This window comes from Chiloscyllium plagiosum, unplaced genomic scaffold (assembly GCF_037043375.1).
Source record: "Chiloscyllium plagiosum isolate Xiang-an unplaced genomic scaffold, Cpla_swu_hap1 HiC_scaffold_17, whole genome shotgun sequence".
Taxonomy (NCBI): domain Eukaryota; kingdom Metazoa; phylum Chordata; class Chondrichthyes; order Orectolobiformes; family Hemiscylliidae; genus Chiloscyllium; species Chiloscyllium plagiosum.
The window spans coordinates 38968443-38980864 of record NW_028270155.1 but is presented as its reverse complement, the minus strand read 5'-3'; the positions used below and the strand labels follow the sequence as shown (position 1 = coordinate 38980864).

At 39.1% G+C, this 12422-nt stretch overlaps 1 long non-coding RNA gene across 1 annotated transcript in view; it reads left to right on the top strand.

Moving 5' to 3' along the window:
- Window positions 1-12422, top strand: part of LOC122558367 (uncharacterized) — a 243906-nt gene that overhangs the window by 72557 nt on the left and 158927 nt on the right. The window contains exons 3-5 of the long non-coding RNA XR_006314113.2: window positions 1879-2009; window positions 7556-7642; window positions 8980-9089. This is a non-coding gene — a long non-coding RNA (uncharacterized LOC122558367). The remainder of the gene's footprint in view (window positions 1-1878; window positions 2010-7555; window positions 7643-8979; window positions 9090-12422) is intronic.

The window sequence follows — 12422 nt, the reverse complement described above, 5'->3', positions numbered from 1 at the left end:
CTCTCAGTTTTATTTATGCTCTAGTGGAGTATCCAAAATCATATGGGATAGAATTCCAAATACTCCCATTACCCTCAGAGTGGAAGAGCTTCTGCCCATCTTAGTCATAAATGTCCCACGACTGTGTTCCTGTGTTCTAGATATCTGATGCAATAGAAACAACCTCTCTCAAATTCTGCCCTGTTGAGCCTCTTCAGAATCTTGAATTTTTCTCTAAAATTCCACTTACTCAACCTTGACGATGTAGGACAACCATCTCATTTTGGGACCCAAACTTGTGAACCTTTGTTATGCAAATATATTCTTCCACAGAAATGGAAACCAAGCAACATGCAGTACTCCAGGTGTGGTGTCACAAAGCACTGAAGAATTGAAACAAACTTTCCTGAATCTTGTACTCCAATCCCCTCGCAATAGGGCTAACATATGATATAGTTTCCTAATTGTTTGATAGACTTGCAAAGCTTTCATATTATTTTTTGACATAAAATAATATGCAGTTTATAATGATATGTTTTAAATGAAGGCTGATGTAATGATGCAGCTTTTTTGATGAAAAATAAACCAGCAGTTTTGTCTTAAATTATTGCTGCTTATCATGTTCAGAGCCAAAGCAAGCATCCATAAATTTGCCATTAATTTATTTTTCCCTACAGTAAACTCATGGACAGATTTTGCTTGCTTTGAACCCAGCTATCAAATGTTGACTTTCTGACTGAAAACTCTATCCCCTCAAGGTTTAAAATAATTCTCTTGAGCTAAATATGAAGACTACCCCACCCAATGTGCAACATTAACATCAAAATCTTTTTCTTTCTAGGCACAGCATGCAGATCATACTTTCCGGAACCTCCTGGTACATTATGAACTACGTCTGAACGTACATGACCTGCTGAGAACTATTTTTATACAGTGATGTTATTGTAGTTGTGTATCCTTTCTTCCACGCTTATAGCCCACCTCCCCACACTCACACACATATATATCACACGACTGCAAATGTAGAGAGGAAAGTTGTTTTATGGTAATTTTTACAACTAAATCTGAACATAAATTTGTTGTTCTTAATTGGAGAAAATACTAATAGATATATTATTTTCCCATCTGGATTTTGGAGCAGAGCTGGTTTCCTGAAGGAATTTTGCTGGCAGCCTCTTTCACCATAAAGGCAAGTTTTAATGAACAACAGCTGCCGTTGTGGTTTCCCCAAGTGAAACAATTGATGTATTTTGTTCTGGACGCACAAAGTGGAACAAAAATTAGCCTGAACCCCACATACATTGTAACTATGTGTCCAGGGAATTGAAATAAATTAAGCATGTAAAAATTGGATTTAAAAAAATTGTAACCCTGGGATTAATTCCCAAACCTGTTGCTTATGAACTGAAAGTCAGTCAAGAAAATAGGAAGATGAGCCACACATTTAGCAGTTCCCCAGTTCTTGTAATCAATATCATCCACATCTGTCATCTACAATGATTGTAGCATTTCAAGTAATATTTGTCTTAACTTACAAAAATGCAGTTTCTTTTAAGATTGTAGTTCGAAGAAAAAATTTCAAATGAAAGAATTACAACCCGAACTCCTGAAAAAAAATCAGTATCTTTCTGTGAACAGTTTTGTGGAGGCTGATGAATAAAGACAAACTCCAGCAGTCTAGTTGTTGCTGGAGACACTTAATTTGATTGTGAGAAACTGTAGCGTCCTCTGTATGATGGTGGTTGAATACTGAGGGAGTACAGTTCAAAGTCTGGTGTGACAATGAGTAGACTCTGTTTTCATTTTAAGTTTGCCAGACAAAATATTGACAACAGGTGAAAATTAAGAAAAATAATTTGTAAACTTATCAATAAACTTTTCTTTCGTTTTTGGATGTAGGTATTCCTGACTAGGCTGGCATTGTTGCCCATCTCCAGTTGTCGTGTGGTTCACAAAGAACCACACAGTTTATGTGCTGTAGCGATACAACAGTGTTAAGAAGGGAGTTCTAGGATTTTGACATAGTGAAGGTAAAGGAACAGCAATATATTTTCAAATCATGATGGTGCGTGGCATTGTAGAATACTTGCAGATGGTGGTGTCCCAGGCAACTGCAGCCTTGTCCATCAATGTTGGTAAAGGTTATGTGTTTGTCAGGTGCTGTTGAAGAAGCCTGATGAGTTGCTGCAATGCATCCTGTAGATTAGTTTGCACTGCTAAGTCTGTGCATTGCCAGTGAACAAAGAGAGTGAGTGTTAAAATGGTGGCTTAGAGTGCAGATAAATGGACTGCTTTGCCCTGTATAACAGTGAAATCCTTTTGTGGTGTTGCAGCTGCACATTATCAGGCAAAGTGGAGCGTATTCCATCACACTCATGCCGTGTGCCTTGTAGAACATGGGCAGGTTTTGGGGAGACAAGTGATGAGTTCTGAAGGCTTCCCATTTTCCAGCCATCCTTTACCTGCGAACATCTGCCCCCAATCAGCTTTTGAATGTTCTTGCCTAATACCATCAAAATTGGCCTTTCTCCAATCTAGAACTTCAATTTTTAGATCTGGTCTATCCTTTTCCATCATTATTTTAAAACTAATAGAAATATGATTGCTGGCCCCAAAGTGCTCCCCACTGACACCTCAGTCACCTGCCCTGCTTTATTTCTCAAGAGTAGATCAAGTTTTGCACCTTCTCTAGTAGGTACATCCACATACTAAATCAGAAAATAGTCTTGTATGCATGAAACAAATTCCTCTCTATCTAAACCCTTAACACTATGGCAGTCCCAGTCTATGTTTGGAAAGTTAAAATCTCCTACCATAACCACCCTATTATTCTTACAGATAGCTGAGATCTCCTTACAAATTTGTTTCTCAATTTCCCTCTGACTTTTCGGGGGTCTATAATACAATCCAATAAGGTGGTCATCCCTTTCTTATTTCTCAGTTCCCCCAAGTAACTTCCCTGGATATATTTCCGGGAATATCCTCCTTCAGGACAACTGTAATACAATCCCTTATCAAAACCGCCACTCCCCCTCCTTTCTTGCATCCCTTTCTATCCTTCCTGTAGCATTTGTATCCTGGAATATTAAGCTGCCAGTTCTGTCCATCCCTGAGCCATGTTTCTGTAATTGCTATGATATCCCAGTCCCATGTTCTTAACCATGGCCTGAGTTCCTGTTAGGCATCTTGCATTGAAATAAATGTAGTATAATTTATCAGGACTACCTTTTTCTCAGCTTTGTCCCTGCCTGTTTTGACTGTTGGACTTGCTTCTGTTCTCAAGTCTCAAATTGATCTCTTTCCTCACTATCTCTTTGGGTGGCACGGTGGCACAATGGTTAGCACTGCTGCCTCCTAGCGCCAGAGACCCAGGTTCAATTCCCGCCTCAGGCAACTGTCTGTGTGGAGTTTGCGCATTCTCCCCGTGTTTGTGTGGGTTTCCTCCCACAATCCAAAAATGTGCAGGTTAGGTGAATTGGCCATGCTAAATTGCCCATAATATTAGGGGAATGGGTCTGAGTGGGTTGCTTTTCGGAGGGTCGGTGTGGACTTGTTGGGCCGAAGGGCCTGTTTCCACACTGTAAGTAATCTAAATCTAAACCTCCCTGCGTTATACGCCCCCCTTAATAGTTTAATCCTCTCGAGAAGCTCTAGCAAATCTCCCTGCCAATTTAGGTGCAATCTGTCCTTCTTGTATAGGTCACGTCTACCCCAAAAGAGATTTCAATGATCCAAAAATGTGAATCCTTCTCCCATACACCAGCTCCTCAGCCATGCAGTCATCTGCTCTATCCTCCTATTCCTGCCCTCACTAGCTTGCAGCACCAGGAGTAATCCAGATATTACTAATCTTGAGGACCTCCTTTTTAAAATTTCTGCCTAATTCTCTGTAATCTCCCTTCAGAATAGCAACCTTTTCCCATTCTATGTCTGTGGTTCCAATGTGTACAATTACCTCCTGCTGACCCCTCTCCCCCCTGAGAACATTCTGCACCCTCTCTGAGACACGCTTGATCCTCGCACCAGGAAAGCAACACACCATTCTGATTTTTCGCTGCTGGCCACAGAAGTGTCTGTCTGTACCTCAGACTATAGAGTCCCCTAACACAATCGATCTCTTGGAACCCGACGTACCCCTCATTGCATTAGAGCCAGTCTCAATACCAGAAACTTCGCTGTTCGTGCTACATTCCCCTGAATCCATCAACCCCTACATTTTCCAAAACAGCATACCTGTTTGAAATGGGGATAGCCCCGATGACCCCTGCACCACCTGCCTACCTCTCTTACCTTTCCTAGAGATCACCCATCTATGCGACTGTATCTGTGACTTTTCCCCCTTCCTATAACTGCGATCCATCACATCCCCTTGCTCTTGTAAATTCCTCATTGCCTCTAACCGTCTCTCCAATTGATCCATTTGATCTGATAGGATTCACAACCAACAGCATTTATTATAGATAAAATGCTCAGTAACACGTAAACTCTCCCTAAACTCCCACATCCGACAAGAAGAGCATATGACTCTACTGAGGGCCATTCTTACTTCATCCAATCTGCAGACCTAGAAAATAGCACCATCTTATGCCTCTACAAAACACTGCTCTTGGCTAACTTAATACTCATGGCTTATATTTTTCCATTTAATCAAGAGACATATCTCAATAAAACATAATCAATAAAGAACCCACTCTATTTTCTACTGCAGACTTACAGCAAGGCTCCAAGGCCACACCTATAACTATTCACTTATCTGTCTCTGTCCTGTGACTTCTCCCAAACAGGTTCCTCCAAGACCAGTTGTGAATTTCACTGTTTGTTAAATTTCCCAGATATACTCCGATGTCCAGTGATCCATGAATTCAAACAGCAAAGGCAGTAACTGCACAAGTTCACTGCTGTGTCAGTTAGTAGTGTGAGTTTCTTTCTCTCTCTCTCTCTCTCCTGCATTGACCTTACCATGTGCTGCATTTGTCTGTTCCTCCCTCTTTTAAAAGTGCCATTGTTTTGACTTTTTGTTTTCTGCAAAGTTCCAAAAAAATGGAACAGTATATAAAACAGTAATTGCTGCTCCTGGAATTCAAGGAAATCACCTTCAACACCTAAAATACTTCAAAAAAAGGAGCAGCCTGTTACAGCCAGAAATTTGTCCCATCCTCCATCTTGGATTAACCAGACTTCTTAGTACAACTGAGTATTATGGACAGGTGGTTAGATTCTCTCTTGCTGAAGATGGTCATTGCTTGGCACTTTTATAGTATAAATCTTGCTGACCACAATTAGCCTGAATGTTGTCTGGGGTTCCTGCACATGAGCAGAAATTGTTTTGGTGTCTGAGATCAAGAGCAAAGATGCCCTGGCGAAACAAACATGTAACATTGGTGAGCAAGCAAATGTTGATTGACAGTACTGTGAATGATATGTGCCATTTGCCAATCAAGAGCAGACAGACGAGATGAGGGCTGTTGTAATGCAGTGGTGTGTCCCTCCCTCTGAGCCAGGAGGCCTCCATTCAAGTCCCACCTGTTCCAGAGATGTCTTATAACATATCTGAACAAGTTAATTACAATATCTAGATTGATGGGGTGGGACTTTGGTGGTGAAGTGGTAGTGTCTCTGTTGCTGTATGAGGAGACCTGGGTTCAAGTTCCACCGGCTGTACAGGTGTGTAATAACATCTCAGAACAGGTTGATTAGATACTATCTAGACAAAGAGAAAGTGTTCGTGTAGCACAGTGGTATTATCCCGACATCTGAGATAGAAGGCCCAAGTCCCAGTTGTTCCAGAGATGTTTCGTAACATGTTCGCACAGTTTGCTTCGAGAAGTTGGCTGTTGGGCTTGGTGATGGGATGTTTCCTGTGTTTTGTGGGCAGGTCTATATTGTTAGACACCAGTGTTCTAGCTCCACTGGATTTGCTTGTCTGTTAGTACAGCCTCTTCTGGAACAAATATCCAACACTGCCAGAGTTTCATCAATGTGCACAGCCTTTACAGTACTCAATGACTTCAGGCTTTCCTTGTTATCAATGGTATCCATATACAGAGGTTCTCAAGGAGGAAGCTGAGATAGATCATTCATTTGACTCTTACGGTTGAAAATGATTGCAATTGCTTCAAGTTTGTTTTTTTGCATTCATGAGCAGGGTTTCCCCAAGGTTGATAATGGGGATATTTTTGAAGCATTCTTCTCTGGTTCATTGTTTACTTGTTAATCACTGATAGTGAATCGTTCAAAAGCAGACACAATGGAGGTTAGCGCCACTTTTTGGCAAGAGTTAATAGGTAGGAGAAAGTGAGGACTGCAGATGCTGGAGATCAGAGTCGAAGAGTGTGGTGCTGGAAATGCACAGCCGGTCAGGCAGCATCCAAGGAGCAGAAGAATCCATGTTTTGGGCATAATCGCCTCATCAGGAATGAGACTTGTGAGCCGAGTGAGCTGAGAGATAAAGGGGAGGGGGTGTGGAGTTGGGGGGAGGGTAGCTGGGAATGGGATAGGTAGGTGGAGGTGGGGGTATGGTGATGGGCCAGAGAGGAGGCTGGAACAGATAGATGGGAAGCAAGATGGACAGGTCGGACCGTTCAAGAGGGCGGTGCTGAGTCGGAAGGTTGGGACTGGGATAAGGTTGGGAAGGAGATGGTGAAATCCACATTGATCCAGTGTGGTTGGAGGGTCCAAAGGTGGAAGATTCTTCCTTCAGGCATTGGGTACTGGGTGCAGATTTGTGGAAATGTACATTACATTTTTAGACTGAGTTTTGAATACTTCAAATAATTTGCATAATTTGAGAGTAGTCTGAATAATGGTGACCATGACACTATTACTGATTATTGTAAAAATCCATCTGGTTCACCACTATGCTTTAGGTACTAGGTCTGGCCCACATGTGATTTCAAATGAATAGCAATTTGGTTGACAATTAACTGCACTCTGAAACTACATAGGAGAAAATGAGGACTGCAGATGCTGGAGATCAGAGCTGAAAAATGTGTTGCTGGAAAAGTGCAGCAGGTCAGGCAGCATCCAAGGAGCAGGAGAATTGACATTTCGGGCAAAAGCCCTTCGTCAGGAATGGCCTGAAGAAGGGCTTATGCCCAAAACGTCGATTCTCCTGCTCCTTGGATGCTGCCTGACCTGCTGCACTTTTCCAGAAACATTTTTCAGCTCTGAAACCACATAGCAAGCCACTCAACTGAGCGGCTCACAGGGATGGGAAATATATGCCTGTATATGTCTGCATCTGGGGAAGAATAAAAAAGCTGGTACCTAGATTTTTTTGATTACTTCAAATCAGAGCCTTCATGGAATCTTGGTATCCTACAGTATGATAACAGGCCATTTGGCCGATTGAGTCTGCACCAACTCTCCAAAGTGGTCTCACCAGACCCAGCCCTCCACTCTATCCCCATTTCCAATGGCTAACCCAGCTAGCTTGCCCATCGCTGAACACTGCAGGGAAATTTACCATGGCCAATTCATTTAACCTGCATATCTTTGGACGTACTGAAGAAGTTTTGATAAAATGTATTTGTGCTTGAAAGGCTGAGGCAAAAATCCTAGCATTTTCTCCTTCCAGACTCTCCTGCTGTAAAAGCCACCATTATTAGATATGGAATCTACTGACAAGGACCCAGGCTGCAAAAGAAAGTGACAACCAAAACAGGTATGTTGAATCAACTGCAGTACTATTTCATCTGCTCAGATTTGTTGAGTGGTAAAGCTGATGCAGTAATAGAATTCAGTCATGTACCTGCCAATGAAATAACATCAAGGTAAGAGGCAAAAAAAACAATATTGACAAACAATGTGATTCTTTTATTTTTCGAAGTCTGAACTTTTGAACAAATTTCAGTACTGCATTGGATAGAATGCTGCTAGTCTTCGAGGAAGTTCAAATACAATCATTCACCAGGCAATTTCCCTGAATGGATGCATAGTAATAAAACTGTCAGAGAATTTTTACATGGAATATACAACTATAGTACCACAAAAGGAACTGCAGGAATGTTTGCACTGATACTGGACAGCCAAATAACTACAGGGCACTAATCTGCATGATCACTTTATAATTTGGATATGGTACTGGTTGACATATTGGTCGGAGCTGAAAATGTGTTGCTGGAAAAGCGCAGCAGGTCAGGCAGCATCCAAGGAGCAGGAGAATCGACGTTTCGGGCATGAGCCCTTCTTCAGGAAACTGAGTACATTGGTCGGAGTACATTTTTCACCTCTTTGGCTGACCTATCCAGATTCAGCCTAACCCAGTCTCCCCTCTTCATTCTTGCTAAAAAAGAGGATTCCTATGCACTTCCTTGTGATTTTAGCAGATATGCTGAATCTGTGTAAACCAGGGGAAATTTCATAACCTATTTAGGTGCCTGTATATTCGGTCTGTTAAGCCAATCAATTTCTAAATGGCAAATCGCCTCTGCTAGTGATAGCATACACATATGGGGAATTGTGCAGCTTATTTTTTGTAATTGCTCCAAATGAGACTTCATGTTTAAATTTCTTCAGCTGCTGCAGTGTGGGTATGATCAGAAGCCATTTGAGGTCAGAAACATTATGAAATTTCATTGTGATTGCATGATCCGTGGTTCTGTCCACACTAGATGAATTGAGGGGAAGAAAGTAACACTATGTACAATGGAAATGCACCTTGGAACTTCAAAATCCTAGAACTGTAAAGGAGTAAAATTATTCTGATAGTCTATTGATTTTGAAAAATAAAAGTAGGTTGACAGAAATAATGGTCGTGTTTCTATTTATTGCCAAAAGTCTACCAGTAACAGTGAAAGTGAGACAGGCTACTGATATTGATTTGATTTAATTTTCAAATATCAATTGAATGTTATATAATATAAAGACAACTCTAAAAATTGTTATCAGGAACAAACTTTCAATACTGCTTTATATGAACCAGAAATGTATATGCAGTTAACTGATGATGATATTTAAGCAGCACATACTGTACTATTTTGCCTATTCCTTTACACACAGAACACCTATTGTCTATGTCAAATTTGATTCATTTCTACCTGGAATGATACTCAATAAGTTGAACACACGTTTTGCCAAAGATGGATATCAAGAGGGTGCCTCCACCAAAGGTAAAATACATGGATTTTACTAAGACTTCTGAAACAGTCAGAGGACATTAACTAACAGATTTCTTTTATGCTTTAGTTGTTAAAAATGAATGAAGTAATTGTTTGGATTTTTCAATCATTGCTTATAAGGCAATTTAGAGGAAAATGTGCAGCCAAAACGATATAATGGTCAAGGATTTAATCTCAAAACCTTTAACCTCAATGGAATATGGATCTGTATGCAATACTGTGAGTTTATCCCTTATTTGAATGGGTGCAGAATAAATCATAATATTCATCCATTTTGAAAATAGTCCCATAGATATCATTGCAACTGAGTAAATGAGATTGAGAATAAATGAAGTCGGTGTAAGCATTTAAAGTGCTGAGGCAATATGGGCTACCAGATCAAGACACAGAGGTCTATTCATAATCGTTTTACATAGCTAGTAATATTCCTTTGGGGGTTTAGCTTACACCTCCATCAAAAGGAGGATATCACATGTTATTAAGGCCAAGTAAAGAAAACAATTAGACAATCATGATCTTGCAGTTCATTTGTACACATTCTGGTCAGAGGGCTTTTATTTTATAAATAAATTCAGGGTCACAAGTCAAATACACAAGACTGGGGTCATTGAGCACACAGAAGAAAGGAACAAAGACGAAAGCCATAGGGTAAAAAATCCCACTGAGGGTTAATCTAGCAGAAACGTATCAAAGGCTGTAAACCACCCTTGTCTTTGTTATTCATCATATGGGAATTTGTTCACATATCCTGCTGATTTCAATTGGAGTGAGCATCATCATTGAATTCCTTGTCTTTCTCGTCTTTTTATGTAGAGATTTAAAGCCTTACAGCATAGTTTAAAAAAAGAGACACTAATACCTCAAAAACCACAAGTTCACAATTGTCATCATAGAAAGTCTTCTTTTACCAAACAAAATATTTGTATACAATAAATTTGCTATCCTGCTTATTCCAATCCATTGTGGCAGTTTGTGTTTTATTCAGTATATCACATTTCAGACCACCATTTTAGCAGCACAACAATTTGATGTCTGTGGTTATCAAATTAACACATTGGGGTTACATACAAAATATCATGATTGGGAGCATGTGAAAAACATTAGGCTTCTCGTTGGACTATTTGCAATTGATTTAGTACAAGGAAGGAGAGTGAAAACACAAGCTTGGAAATATAGCATATATTTTTAACTCTGAATTCCCTACTGTATCTTCACCAATTGACTTCAAACACATCACTGTCTCTGCAAAGTGGATTAAATCTCACTCATATTTCAAATACTCCTATATCATGAAACAGTTAGTTATGTTGGGGATAACATGACAGTCAAAAATGAGTACACAAAAATTGCATTTAATTCAGTCTTTGCACCTTTGCCACAAGCCACCATTTACATATGATTTTGGAATTCTGTCTGCATTCGGCAGTTTGAAGTACTCAGTGTTCCATTTGAGAATGGACTGAAACATAAATGATGTTTGGCACTTCACACGAACATAGACAACGACATAAAATATTAAAATATAGAAGCACAAAAATGAGGCAACCAATGGAGCTCCTTTCAAACCCAACCTTCAGGGATCAGCCGAGTCTCTTCTGTTTACATCCGTGGTGTGAGGAAGGAGGAATTGCCTGAAATTCAGATTTTACATACATTTACTCCTGACTTTCACATTTTCTTTATTTTGTTTATTCTTATTTGCAAAACATTTTCTGCACCTCTGTCTAACATAAAGCTGGAGATCTACACTGTTTTTGTCCAGTACGTAAAACCACATGTAAGCAAATTCACTTATTTTAAAAGAAAAGAGAAGATTTAGAAATGTCCAGCAGGACTGGAGTGATTATTTAGGTATTTGATTAATAATCAATTTGTAACTGCGGTCTGTTTAAACTTCCATCACAAATCCCATTAAAATTAGGTCACACTTGAGCTGAAATCCCAAAAGACTGTCCTCTACAACAGTAGTTAGTAAAATTACTTGAAAGGGTAATGATTAAGGACTTTTAACAATTATTCAACCAATAATCAATACTAGCTGATGAATAATTTATTAACAAACCTATGCTTATCACCTCTTAAGTCTGGCTATTTTAACAAATCATTTTAAGTGCATGAAGAAATTGCCAAAAATAGCTATCGTTTGTAGGTTATAGCTGCATCATTTGTGTGTGTAGTTGTGTTCAGAAGAAAATGGTGAATTATTTGGTTTTTTGTATGCAGTGCTGCAGTTACAGGATTAACCAAACCAAGTTCCATTTACATTACGGCTGTAAAATTCCATTCAACCAGACAACAGAGTTATTTCCTGTGATTTGACTTCAGATTTACTGTATTTTTCTTTCAATTCTAAATGCAGAGGAGGATAGGTTAGATATTAGCACAAAGACGCAATATTGGAGGAAAATGTATTATTCAAGCTGTGACCCAATCAAACTGTCATCTTTGTTAGACAACTAGCCTTCATCATTTTAAATATATCTTTTGATTTGCTCATTCAGGTTCACAATATCATGCCATTATCTGGCACCACAGAATAACAAACTTTTATAATGGCCTGCCTGTGATCTGTAATGCACAGATGCTTTGAAGTGTACTTGGCAGTGTTTCTTTCTTTATTGAAAGGTAGCTAGGTGGTCCTGACAAAGCAGTTAATAAATACTTTATTTTAATCTTTTTGATAGAAGCTTCAGATTAAAGGGACAAACCTCCCTTTGTCGGTTGAACAGTATTATAATTCAAATATCAAAGGTGATAACTATGGAAGAATGTTTTTGCCTACAGAAAAGAGTACCTTAAAGAATTCCTCTCAGATTCTTTTGAAACTACATTTTGGGTTTTCCTCAGCAGTTCTGATGTCAATCAATTATATTCATCATTTGAAGACAAAGATATTAATGTTCATTTTGCAGATTTTAATACCCATTGATATAAATGGTATTTAAGCACAATGTTTCTGCAAATGTTAATTAAAACATAAGTTTGTTAGCAGGAATCACAGAAGAATGGTCAGTTATAGTTTTCACAATAATCTGCAGTTAATTTTTCACTTTATTAGAATAACAGACAAAATGCTGGTAATCAAATCATTAAAACTTCTTGAAAGGTATCTACCTTGACACAATATAGTTGACACTGTTCTTGTTAATTCGGCCAAGATCATTAAGGATGTGTCTCACTAAAAATGGTTCACTGCTTACTGTTTCTTCCCATGCCAATCCATTTACTCTTCTATATATCACTCAATTGATGTTTGTCTAACAAATGAGAATAGAATTCAAGTTCTGTCCTAAATAAAAACAAAAAGTGCTGAAAATACTCATA